The 19,625-nt window shown below is 36.9% G+C and overlaps 1 protein-coding gene across 8 annotated transcripts in view; it reads right to left on the reverse strand.

Moving 5' to 3' along the window:
• Positions 1-19,625, reverse strand: part of CDK14 (cyclin dependent kinase 14) — a 638,124-nt gene that overhangs the window by 208,549 nt on the left and 409,950 nt on the right. The gene's annotated exons all lie outside the window — the stretch shown is intronic.

A 19,625-nucleotide genomic window follows, 5' to 3' on the forward strand; every position in this document is an offset into this window, starting at 1 on the left:
ATCCAATTATAAATAAAAATAGGATGAGAAGTTGGGTTTTCCCAAAACCAGTCCAGAGATCATAAGATTTCATTCCAGAATTTATCTAAAAAAATCCTTGACATACTTTTATATTTATTACCTATCACTTCTTAGGGTCATAATTCTATAAAATTATTATGGGTTGTAAAGTGATATACTAGGCTTAAACACAGTGTGATGCAAAGAGAAAGAGATTTGAAGACAACAATTGGGTTTAAGCTCTCTATCTACAGTTATGGGAAAGCTTTATGTGTGAGTTGTTTTAATGGAGGCAGTACAAAGCATTCCGGTCAACTGATTTTGTTCCTCAGACATCACTAGGAGGTGAATACACAAATTCCCACAATGTATCCTAATTTCCCCTTGGGGCATCAGTGGAATTAATTAAATACTACTCAGAAGAAAAGGACACAGTGATAGGATAAAAAGAAAGCATCTTTTTATATTCACATTTGAAAAAAGTATCGCCTTCCCCAAGAAAGGAAAAAATAAAAAGCAGATCTACCACTGAAGGTACCTTGATGTTATGTTTTCTTATCACTCTATTATTTCTCCAGCAGGTTATGCTGCAACACACTGTGGATAAAATCTCTTCATTTGTGTTCTTCTTTCTTTTCTGAGTGAATTTTTTATCTTATCATCTGAAACGACAGGCTGGTATTATCAAAGCTGTGTATCCTGAGAGTCAGTAGCAGGACTGAATTTCCTTTTTTCATTATTTTTGGTAGAACACACAGACCTTAGGGGTAAGCTATCAGCACCAATATGTCTTCAAATTCTTACTGGTCTCCTTAAGGGGAAAAGAAGATAATTAATCTGTCATCCTAGACAGTGTACTACCATTCCTTTACAATATCTAAAAGCCAATTTCATTGGGATAAAATTCTGTCATAAATAGATGAACCAGAACAAAAGAAAAGGAAGCATTTCTAACCAAAAGCTGATGAAGAGCATAAAAGTAAATATTGAATTTTCAAAAATTCTGAGACTGAAAACTAAAAGCAATAACAAATAAAGAATAACATTTTTGCCGGCTGGTTTCACTTCCCATTTCAACATTTAGTTACATATTTCTGAAAACTGATCTGCCATATGACTCTTGCTCTCATATATTCTATTCCAGTGAAGACCAAGAAATATGAATAAAATGACTTAGAAATGTATTGATTTGAAAATGTGTAATCTTCTTAGTTAATATGTCAAACTCATGGTAGTTTCCTGAAGCACACCGAAGTAATCTGAATCATTCCCTTTATAAGTTGCTCTTTTGAAGTTGCCACTAAATGTGAAGACCTCGCTTAGATAGAATACTTCCTTTTTTTGAGGGTTTGGAAAAAAACCTCAAAACGAATTCTTATCTTTGTCTTTTTCTATTTTCTAAAATGCCCTAAATATTGTCACAAGCAGCCATAAAGCATAAAAATTTATCAGAGAGCAGCCTGGGGTATGTGGGAGGAACAAAGTCAGAGTACTCTTGTTTGACATTGGAGCGGCACCTTAATGAGTGACTTATACCAATGGGAATCTCAGCATTTTTTTCGGTACCTGCAGGAGTAGCCAAGTCCTTCTAATACTTTCTTGGATCCTATCCCAATGCTATAAACATAAGGCTTGGCTTGTCAGGCCCAGCTGACATCAGTGGAAACAAACTGGAATAAATGTGCACATCAGCGAGAAGTAAAGCACAGCTGTTTTGGGGGCAAGATCACATGAGAAGAGACAGTAAAATATTGAGCAGTGAAATGGAAGTAGCCCGTCGAAGACATGTCTGTAGATCTTTTTACTTTAATAGATGGTTTTGAACACTAAACTCAAATTATAGGCTAGATTCCTGGCATTTGTCAAACTCAGTTCTTGGGTCAGGCCCACCAGTGGATGGTAAGTCACAAGTCAGGAGGAAATGAGCATTCTGTTGTGTTTCATTCAGTTCTCTAACTTTCTGAGCAAAGAATTAGTAAGCAGTTGGCTTATTTTTTTTTTAAACCCAGCTTGCTTCTTGTATCATTTTTATGAATAAAATCATTTCTTTGGAAACTAGAAGACAAAGAAATATAAATATTAGTAGAGAAAATAAAAGCATTTCATTGAATACCTCAGTCATTTTTTTTTTCAAATTGGTGTTAAAGAATGCTAAAGTGGTGGCTGAGACAAAATGGTTTACCAGTAAATAATAATTCACTATTTGTAAGTCAGAAAATATTTATGTTTTTAAAAAATAAGCCACTCTCTGTCTTAAAACTCGAAGGTAAAAGATTCATTCTTTTCTAAGTTTATTTATTTTGAGAGAAAGAGAGAGAGAAAGCATGAGCAGGGGAAGGGCAAAAAGAGAGGGAGAGAGAGAGAGAGAGAGAGAGAGAGAGAGAGAGAATCCCAAGCAGGCTTCATGCTGTCCATGCAGAGTCCAACATGGGGCTTGAACTCACAAACCATGAGGTCATGACCTGAACCAAAGAGTCATTATTTCCTATAAAAGTTACTGAGCTTTGTGTGATGGATAATGTAATATAGCGCCTCTTACTTTTTAGAAGTAATGTTGATACAGGTCTGCTCAACTAAATGAATGCCCCCATTGTAGCCAATTCATACCAACTCAAATACACAGGAAGAAAAATGATCATTGGCAATGCTCCACATCCCTCCCCCCTTCTCCCAAAGTACTGATTACGGATAGGTTTTTAACGCCTCACATTGATCTTGTTACTATACCATTAGCTCCTTTGTTTCCGTGGCTGGATTTTATTTATCTTGGTATCTCCTGCCCCATCCAGCACACCTACCATTACATTGCCAAGCAATGAATATTGTTATTGCCCAATTGTCTATTCCCTTCCACATAGTGGCTCGCTGACAGAAAGAAGATAAAAGTCCTGAAAGGGGAATCTTACATTTGACTCAGAAGAGGAGAATGGATTTTTGCAGACAGTATTATGCTTTGATGCATCCTAAGTATTTTTTTTCTAAGACCTTATTTTATAGAGTAGATTCAAGTTCATAGCAAAACTGAGCAGAAGATACACAGGGTTCCTCTGTAAAAGCATCAATTTTATTGCTTGCAAAAATTGAGCTTAATACAAATAGTACTACATTTAATTTTTTTTTTTGGCTAGAGAGTTATAATTTTATTAAAGCTAACACATTTCCCGTGTCATAGCTAATTTGACATCATGGCATATTAAGAGATCAAAATTATGAGACAAGCCACTCTGTATGTTGATTATTTATGTCTAAAAACAATTTTCACTATAAGGGAGAAAATTAATAAGGAATTGGCAATCAAATTTATTTCCTTTATGATTTTAGCTTCCTGACTTCATCAGTATGGCACTCCTAGTTCTGAATAATAAAAAGAAAACTCAACAAAAATTTTGCCAAACTTCTTCAAAATAGAAATTCACTGAAGCCCACTGTCAGGTGTATGATGGACACTCACAACTGCTGAATGAACTGAATCACCCAAGAGTCAATATTACGATCAAAATGTGCACATATCACTATTCCATATGATAGATAAACAGTATTTTATCTTATTGGGAGTAAAATGGGATCTGAGATAGGAACCTAATATTTTTTTTCCAAAAAAGATTTGATTAACACCTTCCAGCTCTTTACTTTTCACTTGGCTAACAGGAAACATTTTTAATACTGGAAGTTACTTACAACAAACTGATAGTATTTTGTTCTACTGAGCTTCAATAAAAAGGACTCTGCATTCAAATGTTACATGACAACATCTGCTGCTAGTGATTTACACATTATTAGAACAAGGAACTGCAAAAGGAAAACCTAAAGGAAAATATGAATGTACATCTATTTTTAAGCAAGTAAAGAAAAGGAGAAAAACTTGAGTTTAAATTTCAAAGTGGTTCTTAATGCCATCCCTGTAAAGTTTCCTCAAAAGACACATTTTAAAAAGAAGACAATGGGGCGCCTGGGTGGCGCAGTCGGTTAAGCGTCCGGCTTCAGCCAGGTCACGATCTCGCGGTCCGTGAGTTCGAGCCCCGCGTCGGGCTCTGGGCTGATGGCTCGGAGCCTGGAGCCTGTTTCCGATTCTGTGTCTCCCTCTCTCTCTGCCCCTCCCCCGTTCATGCTCTGTCTCTCTCTGTCCCAAAAATAAATAAACGTTGAAAAAAAAAAAAAAAAGACAGTGAAGTTTAAGAAATGCAATAATTTATCCACAATAATTCTATCATCATGAGTCAATATCTCTGCAGTGTCAGAGTGCATGTTAATGCTTCATTTGCATAAAGTTCTCTGTTCCCCACCCATCCTTCCAAATACTAAACTGTACTGCGGGAAAATTAGAGGGAGAAGAGCAAAAACAATAGCCAACAAGGTCAGAACTAAAAGGAGACAGCAGAGAGGTTTGTGTAAAGACCAAAAGGTCCAATGGGAAGAAAGAGCATGTGTAATTGGGAAATCAGAGAAGAATTCACTGGGGGAGAGGGGAACATTTCTAGTATTTAGAAGGAGGGGTCGTATTTAGACATTAGACGTAAGAGAAGAGGAGCTCCTGGCAGGTGTGAAGGCACTAGAATTCTGTAGCATGGGTTGTGTACCCAAACCAATTCTTGCATCGTTACCAGGGGTTGATTAGCATGAAAGGCCAGAGTGACATTTCATCTTGTCCTGGAGAAGCATATATTTCCAGAGACTCAAGTTTGCTGACAATTTTAATATCTAGAAGTTATTCAAAATGAACAGAAGACTGAGTTACATCAGGCACTATAATAAGAAAAAATTCCTTGAATGGTACATTTAAAATAGATAGTTCTCAATACTTCTCCAGGACAACTAAACTCACAAAGAGATTTTAGGAAGAACACAAAAATGTCACAGCCTACACATTACACAGAAAACATGACTGTTATTGTCAGAAGAGATGAGTGAGACAGAGGACGAATTCAGCTCCAAGGTCAGATAACCTGTTAACTTGACTTCGTATAAAATTGTTCTCTAGGGGACTTGCTCCAATGACTTGAGTAGATTATTTTATAAGATAAATTTTAATCAAACAGCCATTTCTTTTTATCAAGATATATGATAATGAGGCATGAGATCAATTTAGGATAGAATGTTTTGAGAAGGTTTTAGAAAAATTGTTTTTTCCTTGTAGGGAGTTGGGCAGGAAATGATACAAGGTCAGATTTTAAATGAACCCATGCCTCACAAAAAGATTAACAGCGTGGACAGATTTATCTTTGTGGGTAAAGTCTTGTAAGGCATAAGAAAATGTAAGTTGCAAAATGAGGGAGAGAAACAGCGTATTAATCAAGTGATCCGGCCAGACAGAAGTTATAGTGCCAGGATATAATGATTACAACTCTTTGTTTGCTTGTGTTCATATTCTAATAACAGTCATCTAATATTCTTTTTTAAATTTTTTTAATGTTTATTTTTGAGAGAGAGAGACAGAATGTGAGCAGGGGAGGTTCAAAGAGAGAGGGAGACACAGAATCAAAGCAGGCTCCAGGCTTTGAGCTGTCAGCACAGAGTCTGACATGGGGATTGAACTCACAAACTGCGAGATGATGATGTGATTTGAAGTTGGATGCTTATACTGACTGAGCTATCCAGGTGCCCCAGACATCTAATATTCTTAACACAAAGCCATGTGAAAGACACTTCCAACTATACTTGTTATATGGGCAGGTCTCTTGAGGGTCATATTAAAAGTACCCCTATAAGAAACATAGGCTCAGTCTGACTGAATAGTGATTTCTACATTCTGGATAGGGTATCTGCACCAACGAGGTTTTTAGATTGTCCTATCAGGCCAGAAAATTTAAAACATCCATAGTGTTTCAAGGCAGGACAGGTACCATAAAAAAATTTTTTTTGATGTTTATTTTATTATACTTTTTTTGAGAGAGAGAGAGACAGAGTATGAGTGGGGGAGGGGCAGAGAGAGAGGGAGACACAGAATCTGAAGCAGGCTCCAGGCTCTGAGCTGTCAGCACAGAGCCTGACTCGGGGCTCAAACTCATGGACCTTGACATCGTGACCTGAGCCGAAGTCGGATACTTAACCAACTGAGCCTCCAGGCACCCCTGGACATGTACCTTTTAGAGTGGATGTTCTTAATCAAGAGGACTCATTAACCAAGGCCTTCTTGTTTGTTAGAATGCATACGGTCCCATCCTTGGAGATTGATTCGGAAGGCCCCTAGTGAGGCCCAAAGAATGAATATACAGGAAATGATTCCCAAGTCACTCTAACACACACTCCTGGTTATGAATCAGAGCAAAAACAACAAAACAACAAATACAAAACAAAAAAGTATTTTTGTGGAAGAGTCATCAGATTTAGAATTTGAGCTCAGTTCTGGTACTTATGAAACATGTCTTTCTTAGGGAAGTTCATATAATCTTTGAAGACAATTCCCTCAACTGTATAACTAGAGTAATAGTATCTCCCCTTTCTTGGTCATGGGACCAAAGGAGATGTAGTAGTTATATATTGCTGTAGAACAAGTCATTCCAAAACTTAGGGGCTTTAAGTAACAAACATTTATTATCTCACAGTTTTTGTTGGTCAGGAACCCAGGCCCACCTTAGCTGGGTACCTCTGGCTCAGGGTATCTCACAAGGCACCAAGGAAACTATTACCTATGACTGTGTTCTCACATGAAAGTTCAAATGGGGGAGGATCTACTTCCAAGCTCACTCACAGAACTAATGAAGCTATTACGAACCCTTTGGTCTTCACTGGCTGCCGGCTGGAAACATCAGTTTTGTGACTAGTGGGTTCCTCCACAGAAAAACCTATAAGATGTGGACTGGTTCCCCTCAGAGTCAATCAATGATGAGGATGTGGAGAAAGGAGAACACTCTTATACTCTTGGTGAGAATGCAAACTGGTGCAACCACTGTGGAAAACAGGATGGAAGTTCCTCAGAAAGTTAAAAATAGAACTACCCTATAACCCAACAATTGCACTACTATGTATTTACCCAAAGGATACAAAAATACTGATTCGAAGGGGCACATGCACCCCAATGTTTACAGCAGCATTATCAACAATAGCCAAATTATGGAAACAGCCCAAATGTCAATTGACTGATGAATGGATAAAGAAGATACACACACACACACACACACACACACACACACACGCACACACACACATACACACACACACATATATATATATATACATGTATATATATATGTGTGTGTGTGTGCGTGTGTATATATATATATATATATATATATATATATATATATATATATGTCACATTCTCTCTCTCTCTCTCTCTCTCTCTATATATATATATATATATATATATACATCACATGTACACACAATAGAATATTATTCCACCATTAAAAAGAATGAAATCTTTCATTTGCAACAACATAGATGGAACTAGAGTGTATTATGTTAAGTAAAATAGTTAGAGAAAGACAAACCATATGATTCTACTCATATATGGAATTTAAGAAACAAACAGATGAACATAGGAGAAGGGGAAAAAAAAGAGAAGGAAGCAAACCCTAAGAGACTCTTAACTACACAGAACAAATTGAGGGTTAATGGAGGGAGATGGGTGGGGGATGGACTAAATGGGTGGTGGGTATTAAGGCAGGCACTTGTGATGAGCACTGGGTATTACATGTAAGTGATGAATCACTAAGTTCTACACCTAAAACCAAATTTACCATATATGTTAACTAACTAGAATTTAAATAAGAACTTGAAAATTAAATAAAAAGACTAGTCAGGGGGCGCCTGGGTGGCGCAGTCGGTTAAGCGTCCGACTTCAGCCAGGTCACGATCTCGCGGTCCGTGAGTTCGAGCCCCGCGTCAGGCTCTGGGCTGATGGCTCAGAGCCTGGAGCCTGTTTCCGATTCTGTGTCTCCCTCTCTCTCTGCCCCTCCCCCGTTCATGCTCTGTCTCTCTCTGTCCCAAAAATAAATACACGTTGAAAAAAAAAAATTAAAAAAAAAAAAAAAGACTAGTCAGTGAGACAGTAAGCAGAGAAAGTAGTAATCTTTTTGTAACTAATATCACATCAAATATCTCATCACTTTTGCCATAGTCCATAAGAAGCAAATCTCTGGGTCCAGCTGACACTCAAGGGGAAGGGATTACACAAGGGCATAAATACCAGGAGGTGGAGATCACTAGAAACCATCTTAGATGCTGCCTACCACAAGAGATAACATAGGTGAGACTGTGAAGAATAAAAGACTTACATGCTGAAGCACATTGCAAATGGAAAAAAAAAAAAAGGCAGAATTTGAGTTATAAAAATCTACTTTGTGGATAACATTCTGTCTGAGGATTTGCTAAGCAGTGTCACCCCCTCCTCTCTTGACCTCAGATATGTCACACTATGGCTTCTTTTTCACCATCTTTTTTAGTCTGACACATCTGTGAACCTGTTAGTCAAGTAAGGAAGAAAAGGAGGGTGAGCAAATGAGGGCCCTCATGACCTACCAAGTAACACCCTGTGACAATTCACGCTTTCATTTATCACAGGAAGCAGTACTGTAATGGCTATAAAGAGTATGGGAGTGGAAAAACAACAACAACAAAAAAACTTAGGACCTTGATTAAATTTTTCCCAGATTGTTTTTCCCACAAAGCTGTTTATCAGCCTGACTTGGTGATATGCCCTAATGAAAATTTATGTGACCAGTGTTGCAGTTTTAAACCATGGCTCCTGCATTCTTGACACTTTTCCCATCTAGAACTGGCGTCTATGTCCCTTCCCCTTGGCTCTGGGTGGGGGAATGTGACTGCTTTGATGGAAAGAGAGAGTCATTGTGTGACATCTGAGGTTAAGAGAAACCATGCAGTTTCAATCTGGTCCTCTTAGGACACCCATTCTTGGAACCCAACTTATACCATGAGGAAGCTCAAACTAGCCCACATGAAGAGAATCCATGTAGGACCTCAAGACTCAATGAAGAGAGATGTTTTTCCAATCCCCAACTGCTCTGGCTCCTGACTGTTTCTGCTCCAGTCACCATCTGTCTGCATCCATCTGAGAGACCCCAAGTCCAGAAGTGCCCGGACTCTCCCTTACTGAATTCCTGACCCTGAAACTATGGCAAATAATTAAAAAAAAAAAAAAAAGATTGTTGTTGATTTAACCCAAAGTTTTGAAGTGGTTACGTGACAAGAGATAACTGCAGTAGTCAGTGAGTAGTCCTATATTGACAATAAAGTCACAGATAACAAAAATGTTACACAGGTAACATAAAACAGGGAGATATTACGTTCAAACATTTCTAAGACATTTAAGAGTGTTAGACCACAGATGTGTACCTCCAGAAAAGTCTTTGGTAAAGACTACTATAATTTGGAAATATTTAAAGGTGGATGGATATACTTAAAAGCAATCCTGTGTAAATAGGAAATTGATACAAATCAGAGAAACTAGAAATACAGCATTTTTATTTCTATAATAATGTCTCAAATTGACAATTGATTAACAAATGTTGTCAGCAACTACCTTCTTCTCTTGTTAATGCCAGTTAGAAACCATTTGGCATTACACCAACACTGCAAATACTATCCATTCCCCTCAACATCTACCCTCCCATATATGCATGTCACTGTTAGTCACCCCCCTTCATTTCCCAATCGTGTAGATCATGATGCCTTTACATTCCTTTTTACTTCTCTACAATATTTACTTAAATCTTCCTTTCTTCTTTCTTATCTTTCAGCAAAACTAACGTTTCATCCACATTGTCAAGGCACCCATCTGCTCTTGCCTATTCCAATACTTTGATCCATCAAATGTGCTTTCTTGTATCTTTGGCGTCCTTTACCTTACAAACATCCTAGTCTTCATTATTTTAAAAATATTTATGACATATTATAAAATTTATAAATCTTGATTTTTAAAATGACCTTAAGTTGACATCTAATCACCTTCCCTCAGCCACTTCTCAAAGAAGTTGTCTATACTCAGTGTTCCCAATTTTCACTCACTCTTTAAGCCCACTGTAATATGACTTCAAATAGCCAACACCGTTGGCACTATTCCCTTAGAAGTTACCAGCGAGTGGGCTCTTCTCAGCACCATCTTCCAGTGACCTCACTGTAGTATTTGATGCAGTTGATACATCTTTCCTTCTTGAAATTCCTCTACTTTTGCCTTTCCAAAAAAGAAAAAAAAGTGCTTTCTGGCTCTCTGAATTCTCTATACATTCCTTCTCTTTTCTCTTCTTTACGCTATCATCCACTCTCCAAAACAGAACATTTCCCACTATCTTCTGTCTATACCACTATTTCTGGTGAGCTAAATCGGGAAGCTCAAATCCCTAGCTCCAGCATAACTCCAACCTGAACCATAGACAGGGATGTACTTCCAACTCACTTTCTTGATTCGTTCAGATGTCTGAATAGTAGCAGATACAGTCCTTCATGCAGTGAGGACTTTTCACAGAAGGAAATGCTTTACATGAAGGAGGTCGAAGTAACAAGAGCATCAGAAATCGCATCAATGCACTAGAAACAAGGATACTTAATTCACCAAATTCAGGCTTGAGAACTCTGATTTTGATACTGCTATCATTAAGGAAACACAAATTGATACTCCCTCCACCTGAATGATCCCCAATATCTGCATGTCTTGTGCCTTCACTACCTTCACTGGATGCACAAGTATCACCTTGTAAGAGAGACCTTCCCAGAACACGGTATGTAAAGTAGTATCTCTCCTGCAACACTTATGAGACACATTATGCATTTATTTGCTTATTATTTATCTTCCTTCATAAGAATACAGGTTAAATGAAAACAGGGACTTTGTTTTTTGCACTGCTATCTCCCCAGAATGGGGAAGAGCACGTAGCCCATAGTAACCACACAACAAATATTTGTTGAAAATATTAATAACTTCATGAAAAAGTGAATGATTTAATGAAAATATTCTAATTTTCCATCTATAGAAAGTTTGTAACACTATAATGCAAATGCCAGAATACTCATGGTAAACATACTTTTTCACCAAGTGAGCTAATTCAAATTTCTACAAAACAACCAGCTAATATTCAAATAAAAGTTTCTTTGCAAAATTAATCGGATTAACTATTCTATAGTGATCTGTTCTACTGTCCTTTGTTTCTCTTATGACAAATGACCCTACTGAAGTTTGTTACCAAAATTTCTATTACCTTATTAATTAGTAAAGAACTTTTCTTTTTATGAATATCCAGAGAATATCTCCATGTATGAATCACTCAAGTGTTATTTCTCTAACATCTTCATTTTCACCAGATTTCTCTGTATCATTTTTCTTCCAATTGGTCTTTTTTTCCCAGAGAACCTTGACCTGACAGGATCTTGAGATATCATTCGTCCAGGAGTTTTCAACCTTTCTTTCAGCAGTGAGATATATTTCACACACAAAATCTTAATGACAGTAGAGACGAGAGTGGAGGGGCTCAAACCGTGCTTCCCTTGAGCTCCCACCTCACTTTCCCCTGAGACTCTGAGGAGAATCATGTCTCCTTTGAACACCATGGACAGTCTAAACTTTTCTAATTAAACCCAGATGTATTTTCTGTGTTGACTCTTCCATTTCTCTGACAGGAAACTCTTCCTGTCTTTGGTCTAAAAGCATTTACTGAGCAAATACAGTGTGCCACATATTATACAGGCAGTGTGAGGAACACGCAGAGGGAACACAGACAGGAAGCACTCCTAACTTCACCCACTAGCTAAACAGACCTGAACTGATCTATAGTTTCCCTGGAGGGAGTGATTCCCTCCCCCCGGCCCGGCCTTTCTTATCCTTCACTTCTTTACTATTCACCCTTACACTGGCTTTCATGTCACTGCACTGATTCTCTCCTGGCTTAGCTCCCTACTTGTCACCCCCCATAAACCATGCACGTCTGTAAGGCTTAAGCAGTGCTCACTGCATTTCACCCTCCACCTCCTCATTATTCAAGAGCTAGTAGCATTTGGGACCCAACACTGATCCCTTGAGTTTCATCCTTCTCCTGATTCTGTTCTGTATGATGTGTGGACATCCCCACCTGGGGTCCCCTGCTGCCATATGAAGTCCAGTAACTTGAGCTGTCTTTTTCTTCCCCTCCACAGGGACTCCTTTTCAATGTCCCCATCTACACTTTGCTTCCCAAGCTTGAAATTCTGAAGTTATTTTTGACTCCTTTCTCTTCTGTATCATTTATATCCAAGATATATCACAACAGTTTTGTAACGAAATCCTTCTTTTTTTTACTTGTTTCATTATTTTTATTTTTTAAAATATTTTTTTAAAATTTACTTATTTAAATTCAAGTTAGTTGACATACAGTGTAGTATTGGTTTCAGGAGTAGAATCCGGTGATTCATCACTTACATAACACCCAGTACTCATACCAACAAGTGCCCTCCTTAATGCCCTTCACCCATTTAGCCCATTCCTCCTCCCCACCCCCCGCCAGCAACCCTCAGTTTGTTCTCTGTATTTTAGAGTCTCTTATGGCTTGTCTCCCTGTTTTTATCTTATTTTTCCTTCCCTTCCCCTATGTCCATCTGTTTCTGAAATTCCACAGATGAGTGAAATCATATGATACTTGTCCTTCTGTGACTGACTTATTGTGCTTATTAGCATAATACACTGTAGTTCCATCCACATTGTTGCAAATGGCAAGATTTCATGCTTTTTGATGGCCAAGCAGTATTTCATTGTATATGTATACCACATCTTCTTTATCCAATCATTATTCGATGGACATTTGGGCTCTTTCCGTAATTTGGCTATTGTTGATAGAGCTGCTATAACCATTGGGGTGCATGTACCCCCTTGAATCAGCATTTTTGTATCCTTTGGATAAATACCTAGTAGTGTAATTGTTGAGTTGTAGGGTAGTTCTATTTTTAGTTTTTTGAGGAACCTCCATACTGTTACTAAACATGTCTTTGGAGGCAAGGACACAAAAACAAACTGAGCTATTGGGACCTCATCAAGATAAGAAGCTTCTGCACGGCAAAGGAAATAGTCAACAAAACTAAAAGGCAACCAATGGAATGGGAGAAGATATCTGCAAATGACATATCAGATAAAGGGTTTGTATCTGAAATCTATGAAGAACTTATCAAACTCAACACCCAAAAACAAATAATCCAATGAAGAAACAGGCAAAAGACATGAATAGACACTTCTCCAAAGAAGACATCCAGATGTCTAACAGACACATGAAAACATGCTCAGTATCACTTTTCCTCAGAAAAATACAAATCCAAATCACAATGAGACACCATCTCACACCTGACAGAGTGGCTAAAATTAACAACACAGGAAACAACAGATGTTGATGAGGATGCGGAGAAAGAGGAACACTTCTGTGCTATTTGTGGGAATGCAACAATATCCTTCCGATGTGACTTTCTGGAAGCTGTTCAAATGTAGCCCATATGACAGTACTTTCGAGGTGAGCAGGGACTGTGTCTTACCACCGCCCATAGGCACAGTGCCTGGTACAGAATAGGTGCCTAATAATCCTTGCTGAAAGAAGAACTGAATGGGATAATAATATGTGATGCTTAGTGTAGCATAAAAAGTGCAAGCAAATTCCTTAGTAACAGGGCAGTGCGTTAGTACATTTGGGCACATTTATAAGATATTGCAGTATAATTAAAATAGTATTTTCAAATACATATTAATGGCTTGGAAACTGCACACTATTTAATGTGAAAATCGGGGCGCCTGGGTGGCGCAGTCGGTTAAGCGTCCGACTTCAGCCAGGTCACGATCTCGCGGTCCGTGAGTTCGAGCCCCGCGTCAGGCTCTGGGCTGATGGCTCAGAGCCTGGAGCCTGTTTCCGATTCTGTGTCTCCCTCTCTCTCTGCCTCTCCCCCGTTCATGCTCTGTCTCTCTCTGTCCCAAAAATAAACAAACGTTCAAAAAAAATAAATTAAATTAAAAAAAAAAAGAAAATAAAGAGAAGTTGGATACAAAACCCATAAATTTATTATTAACCTAATAGTGAAAACCTAGAAAAGAAAATACAAAAATGCTTAATACTGCTTATCTTTGGATAGTGATTTTTATTTAACTTCATACTGTTTTTTAATTTTTCTAACTGCTTTAGTTTGTATAAACTTAACACTGTGAAAAAGATTGCAGCCACTGATAATGCCTATTGATAAGGCCTGGAAGAAACATGTACAAATTAAAAGAAGCATTTGTTCCAAGGTGGAGGTTTTATAATTTATCTCTTCCACTTTGTTTTTCTAAAATTGACTTTAAAAATTATTATTTAATATTTTCAATATCCTCAGCCCCAACCTATATTGCTTAGTTCTCTACTTCTGTAAGTGTTTATACAGCTTGAGTTTAATCATCATATCATACTGTATTAACTTTCCTAAAATGTCATTTTAACATTATTACTCTGGTTAAAAAAAATATTATCTCCTTATTACTTCATAGATAAAATAGGATAAAAGTCCTCAATCTATCAAAGTTCAGTGTTGAACGTCCAATTTCACCTTCCACCATACAGGACAGACTCCTACTGTCCCCACTGCACTTTTATACAATTACCTGATGTCCCCTGTCTCCCTTATTCCACTTCAAATCTTATCCTCTATTCAATGCTTGACAAAAATTTTCTTAGCAATTTTCTCTTTAAACACCCACAGCCCTTATGCATAATCCTGTAATTCCATGCATTTTTTTTTGTAATTAAGAAAGGTTAGATCTGTAAGACATTGTTGAAATCAGTTAGTTCAACTTCTCCCTTTACAGATGCAGAAACAACACTCCAATTAGAAAAGGTGACTTATTCAGGGATGGAAAACAACAATTAGGATTAGCACCCAATATTTAACATTTCGAGTTCAGTATCTTAACTAGTAGTACAGGATCTACCCCTGTTACTGGGTCTCCCTTCGGCTGACCAGCTGCTGAGCAATTGTTCATGACTTTATTCTTAAAAATAGGTCTTGCCTGCCCACCTTGATTGTCATCAATTTCCCCAGGGCAGACACCATGGTGTACAATTCCTTTACATCTCCATGGTGTCTAGTGCTGCAAAGTGAGTGCTGAAGAAGTATGCCAGAAATGACCTCAAGCAAATCCAATAATGGTGCCGATGATACAATCTGTGATCCCAACAGTCCACCTTAACAGTGTGGCTCCTACATCTCCTCGGATGGGAACAGCCATCAAAAGTAATGGTCACCAGTTTTCTCTTACTTTCTATATGGCTGTTCTAGCCAGTCCAGAAGTCACAGGGTTATCGTTCTAGCTAAGATCCTGGAAACAGAGCCAGGATGGGGAAACAAGGACTGGAACTGAATCTAAAGACTTCATTTCTACAGTTAGTCCCCTGCCAAACACAGAGGCTTAAGGAAGATTTTGACTCAAAAGCCAGGCTGGTAAATCATTTTTAAAGTTTCAAGTGGCTCTTTTTACACACACACACACACACACACACACACACACACACACACGCACTTTTAAATTCTGAATGGCATATATATGAGGAAGAGGAACATTTTAGCAACTGTACCAATCAATTAATGCACAACAGGTTAACAAACAACTGGTGGAAGAAATTTCATTGCAAGCCAGAAGACCTAGAAAATGGGGAAAGGTGACCTCCTCAGGGTTATCAACATTCAAAGGCAGGGAGATCAAGCGCAGGTCTCCACAACAAACTCATGCCAGCTTCTGTCATGGCTGCTGTACATTGGGCCACAAGCCACACAAACCCAGAGGCGTCTGTCAAAGGTCCCAGGCAGCTGTGCAAGCATTCCCTGCCATTTGTTCAGCTGCTGTGAAGTGAGTGAGCCGCATATTCCCAGGGTTCCACCAAGTGGATTTCTTTTTCAATTCAGAACAATGTGATTAGAATACAAATTTTTTTTATTAGTTCTGATTTTGTCACTCTGAATATAGATTTACCAGGATGAATACATCTACTGCTTATTTTTGCAGCTAATGGAGGTGAATAGAATACATCATGCTGCACTAAAAAGTAGGTAATGCTGAGGAAATGAATATAAATCACTCTTTTCACCTAACAGCAGAGTTACTGCTTAGAGAAGTAGGTGCCCATTCACCTGACAATTCAAAATGTCTTGAATACAATTTGTCTAACCTCCATCACTTCCCTTCTTTCTTGCATATGAGCATCACAATTTCAAGGAAAATGATTTAATGGTGAAATCTCAGATTGTAGCATAGCCAGCTCACCTAATATATATCAATATAGTTATTATGTTGCAGAAATAAACTAAATGGACTTGTTAAAAATATGAACTGCTCCTTTCCACTGAAGGAGGGAAAGAGAAAAACAAGAAAAATAAAACCTTCAGAAGAGAAATATACGGGCTTTACTGGCTGATCTTTGTTGCCTTTCATATTTGTTATAAAGACTCAGTGTGTGGGAGTTAATTATATTAGTTATCTTGGGTAACAAGCTATTAATTTTGTTCTTCAAAGTTATCAACCACCTTTCTATACACAGTTCACAGGCGAATGAATGGATTTAATCCCTGTATTAAAATACAAAACAAACCAAATAATCCCATGTTTCATGACTTCTCAAAGTTGATTATCTCTTTGGCCATGCTTTACCAGAGGCCAGATATACAACTGTCACTTTAGAAAAGAGTCTCCGCCAATTTATATGAGAAGCCTGTGAAAGTGGATTTAATCGCCCTTTAACAGTAATTCTGATTCAGACCAGACATAAAAGATCACCAAAGAAAAGCATTTTTTCCCAGTGATTCAACCATACTGGGTGAGCAAAATTTCTTCTTCCAATGACTGCACAACTCCCAAGAGAGTCTTCTTGTTTCATGGGACATAGAGCTAACTTTTGCAAATTTAAACAATTTGGTAGAGGAACTAAGTATTTAAGATGGTAACATTTACTGTCACAAGAAGTTTATAGATTCTTTTCTTTTTGGTCATATCTGATTCTTCTGAGTAAAACATAGTATTATTTAATTCTAAAGCAGCAATTGTATATAGATAATGATCTTTATCTCCTAATTACCAAAGGGACGTTTCACTTGTTAAAAACATTACATATGTAAAAAAAAACTGGAGTAAATGAAGAAATTATTAGCATCAATCATGATGTTTATCTGCATTTAAAGGGTCTCTGTGCTCTAACAAAAGCAAATCGTTTATAGTACCAGTATTCCTATGGGAAATCTGCAATGATTTATTTCTTTGACTTATTAAAAGCCTAGTCATAGCTCAAAGGTCTCTGAATACCCATAAAATTAGGAAATTATTGCCATAAAATTAAAAGAAATAGCAAAATCTGCAAACAGGAAGCAATCCAACAAGATAGTACCTATTAGAAATCATTGCATTATAAAAATAATATATAAAAATGAAAACTTTGAGTAAGCTATAGCAATAAACAATGCTCTTATGAAACTCATTGTTTGGTTCTATTGCTATAGCATACATCTCATCTATATAACGATTTCCTTTTCTTTCAAATTCATCCTGAAATAATGTATACACGAAGATATTTCTTTCTATGTGATTCTCTTTTGAAGTTAACAAGGTTATATAAGCATTACTCAATAATTATCAGACAGTGAACAGTTAGGTTGAATGTAAAGTTTAGGAAATTAATCTCAGAATATAATTAAGTGGTATTATTGTTATAGTTGAGCTTCAAATAAATTAAAAGGCTAAATATTTGAAGATATGTTTTAGCATAAAAATCTATATGATCAAGCCATAACCCATTAATATTCCCTCTCCTACTATTTTTCTCAATGATAAAAAATAAACAAATTTATTATATTTTTAAGAAAATAGTTCGGAAAATTCTTTAAAATACTTGAATGAAAACAAAAGCTTAAGTAGAAAATAGGAAAAGAAAATATTTATAAAAACTGTACCTTTATGCAAAGGACCACAAAATATTAATAAATAAATACAATTTATTCTTAGATGGGAAAGCTCCATTTTATATATTTTTGTCCTAATCTACAGTCTCAGTACAACCTAGGTCAACTCAGTAAGAGATATTCTTAGGGACAGAGAGAATGAAGTGTTTCGCGACTTTAGATGAAAGGATCAAAGTTTAAGAATAGTCAATAAATTTATGAAAATTAAATGTTATTGAATTAAGGACTTTGAATTCTAATAATTATTTTTAACTAAGAGGATCACTATGCACGGATGTATCTGGCAGCACCAAGCTACTAATACGGGACTGATTAAGCAAATAATGTCTCATCCACACAATGAAACAGTCCTTTCTCATTAAGAATGATAAATTTCTAGATTCATTTTTCAATGAAAGGTGTTAATTACATATTGTTAAGTGAAAAAATAAAGTTACAAAAAGTATATAAAATACGATTCAATTTTTCTTAACGTGTAGAAATGGAGGTTACATATAAAAACACTGCATGTAGTTTTCTCTGCTTAATAGGACAAAGGGTGATTTTTCATCTTTTATACTTTCTGGTATTGGAAATTTTCTGTACAAAGATGCATTATTTTTATAATCATAAGACATTACTTAAAAATTCTGTGTGGGAATTTATGGATAAAAAATAATTAAGTAAAACTTAAAGGAAAGTGGATACAGAGAGCTTCTGGGAGAAGAAATCAATATGGCAACACCTAGAAGGTTTCTATATTAGAGACTCTGATATTTGTCCATCTGCTATAATTTACAGGATCATCTGGGATATGGGATACAGCATGGAGGAATCACTTGTGCTTTGATTTCCAAGTTTCCATTGTCCATTGTTTCTATTCATTTTACTGCTGATGTCAAGGTGAACACAGTAGTGATGGAGTCTCAGTTCATATCACTGCACCTTCCTGGGTCCTTATACGTAATATGAAAGCTGAATTTAATGCTGCATTTGCATAACTAAATGAATAAGTACATCTTTTGGTATGGTCCATACTGAAATTTGCCCCAGTGAGTTCATACAGGAGTTTTATTAAAGAAGGGAAAAGTATGATAATGTGATTGACTGCTACAATGCACATAGCTTGCATCCTTCTAGCAGAGCCCTTAATTTGCCTAGTTCTGATTCCATGTTTTAAATAATAGGTTTATATGAATATTAGCTATTGTGGAAGTTCTACTGAATAAAAATATTCAGTATAAAATGATTCAATAAAAATAATAGTTTATGGGGTATTAGTTATGTGCCAGGCATAGCTCTAAAAGCATTTTATGTGTATAAATCCATTATTCCCCAAAACAACCTATGAGGTGAGTGCTATTATTAGCCTTCATTTCTCCCAAGGAAAACTAAGGCTCAGATAACTACATCCCTTGCCCAAGATGATAAACCCAGAGCAGGTGATAAACTCAGATCATCTGGCACCAGAACACATTTTATTTTCTCTTTATGCAGATTTTTAAAAATTGAAATGCTTTGCATTTGAGAACAGTTTTAGGTTTATAGGAAAGTTGAAAAATGGTAGAGAATTCCTGTATACCCCTCACCACTCTCCTATACTGTTACAAACCTTAAATTAAATGGTGCATTTGTCACAACTAAATGTATGCTGATGTTTACTAAACTGCACACTTTACCTGGATTTCACTAGTTTTCCCTATGGTTCTTTCTCTGTTCCAGGATTCCATTCAGGATACCACCTGACATTGAGTTGTCATGTCTCCCTA

Source organism: Puma concolor, chromosome A2, assembly GCF_028749965.1.
Source record: "Puma concolor isolate L17-30 chromosome A2, mPumCon1.1.hap2, whole genome shotgun sequence".
NCBI lineage: Eukaryota > Metazoa > Chordata > Mammalia > Carnivora > Felidae > Puma > Puma concolor.